The 2,249-nt window shown below is 60.4% G+C and overlaps 1 pseudogene; it reads left to right on the plus strand.

Annotated features, from left to right (window-relative positions):
• Positions 1-276: 276 nt before the first annotated feature.
• LOC111535217 lies at positions 277-933 on the plus strand (annotated as a pseudogene).
• Positions 934-2,249: the final 1,316 nt, after the last annotated feature.

The following is a 2,249-nucleotide window of genomic DNA, read 5'->3' on the forward strand; positions in this document are numbered from 1 at the left end:
GAGGCTGACCTTGCTCCTTCTGGGACAGCTGTTGGGGAGAATGCCCCTGTGTGGTGCAGGCTGCTGCAGGGGAGGAGGCCCCCCAAGACTCCTCACCTTCACCCCCACATGTGGGAGCCACGTCCCTGGGCAGGGGTGATGGGCTGCCAGGTGCCTCCTGTGACCAGCCTTGCCTGCCCACTTTGGAGCAAGAGGAACAGCAAGCAGGCTTCAGGCCATGGCCCTCCCAGCTCTGGTTCCCTCTGCTTGTCCCTTGGAGGGGCCCACAGGGGACTGATGCCCAAGAGCCTCTGGGCACCTTGTCTTGGATCTGCTTTGTGCTGGCTTCCAGGAAGGAGGAGCCCCTTCCCCCACCACATCTCATGCCAGCCTTGGAGCAGCTCCGGATTGCTGAGCTGGAGGGGGAGGCTCAGAACAGTGCGGACCCACCAGGCCCCAGCCCATCACCTTAGCCCCCACCTCACCCCATCCCCAGCAGCACTACTTCAGCTCAGGCCTGCCTGCTGGCAAAAGCTCCATACAGAGGGAGGAGGCAGGAGAGGAAAATGCATGATTCCTCCTCAAAATGGAGTCTGCCAGAAACAGCATGAATGCAGAGCCTGAAGAGACTCCTGGGGGAGGGGAGCCTCTGTGGGGCCAGCCGAGGGCTGGCCCAATGGGGAGGCTCATCTGAGGGATGAACAGAGGGATGGACCACCGCGGTGGACCCCAGCTATGCACCGCATTGTGGTGGGGTGGGAAGTGGAAAGTGTACTCATCCCCCAGCAGCCTAAGGTAGGCGTAGTTCTAGTCCTAGTAGTCCTAGTGCACTGGCTCCTGTAAGCCCGGTAGTAGTCATACTCCAGGACCTTGGAAGAAAACACGTGTCCTCGGCCTCCCTTCCTTGTCCCTTCCCTCTTCCCTCCCCAGAGCAGGGTCCCACTGAGGCTATGATGGAGTTAGGCCTGGCCCTGCCCTCGAGGAGTCCCTGCAGTGAGTGCAAGTGTGTTGTGGACACGGGCAGGGGGCTCCCATAAGGTCCAGGCAAAACAGCAGTACAAAGGAGGCAGAAGTCTCACCTCGTGGGTCTGAGAGCCCAGTCGGGGCCCAGGAGGCTGGAGAAGCTGGATGCTTCCCCAAGGTGGGAAACGACAGGGAAAGATGGTCACACAGGACCTCAGCCAGGGCTGCTCCCCAGAGCCATGGCAATTCCAGGCCCAGCTCCTGCTCTGGGCCAGGGCCTGCCGAAAGTGCCTTATGCTCCTACCAGGGCATGCTCCTTTCTACAGATGAAGAAACTGAGGTGCAGAGAAGTGACATCTCACCCAAGGGCACAGACAAGTCCAGGACTGGGCAGTGGCGCAAAGCCAGGCAGGTGCGTGGGCTCCAGAGTCCAGCTTCTCTGCCACTGCCTTGGCATCAGTGGTATCTGTTCCCCTCTCAGACATCCCACGGCCCCATGGCCCTCCTCGGCCTCTGATCCTGCAGACAACCCCCCCCCCCACCACCCCAGCTGCCCTCCTAACTACTGGCATGGCACAGCTGTGAATGCAGGTGCAGGCCATTATTTGCCTCTCAGGGCTGCCAGTCCTGTCTGCCGGCCCCAGCCTCACCTCCTCTTCACACACAGGTGGGAGCCAATGTGAGGTTGTAATGGAGTCAGGCTTTGCTGGCATCTGTGTGGTGGAGTCCCCTGCTTCCCCAGCAGGGACATCCCACCTGCTGTATCCCTGCCAAGGTATCCTGGACATGCACTTTGGCTCCCGGGTGGGGGTGCAAAATCTGCCCATCTTGGGAACTGGGGTGTGTTCCTGACTCTTGCTTTCCTCTCCTCTCTTCTCCTGTCCTCACCCAGGGACAGGAGAGAGGGGTTTCCAAGGCCAGATCTGACTGGAAGACAGTGAGCTGGGCTTCAAGGCAGGGTCTGCCCAGACCCCCTCCTCCCCGCAGGGTTCATGAGGACTGCATGTCCCTAGGGGCAGCAGGAGAAAAGACAGTGATCAGCGAGGCTCTGAGGACACTGATCCCAGAGCCGAGGCCCTGTTAGCCAGCTCTGGTTCCCATCTCCCCTCCCGATGCCCTGGAGCTCTGGAGCCTGTCCTGGGCTGCGGGTTGTCATGGGGATGGAAGATGGGTGCACCAGAAGGGACTGGTGAGATGTAGGCCCGGGAAGGGGATTTTGATTTCCCTAAATCTGGATCAAATGCTACCCCTCAGCTGGCCATAAGGTCTTGCTTTGCCTGCTCCTAAGGGCCTGGGTCCCAGGTTTC

The sequence above is a fragment of the Piliocolobus tephrosceles genome, chromosome 19, assembly GCF_002776525.5.
Source record: "Piliocolobus tephrosceles isolate RC106 chromosome 19, ASM277652v3, whole genome shotgun sequence".
In the NCBI taxonomy this organism is placed as follows: domain Eukaryota; kingdom Metazoa; phylum Chordata; class Mammalia; order Primates; family Cercopithecidae; genus Piliocolobus; species Piliocolobus tephrosceles.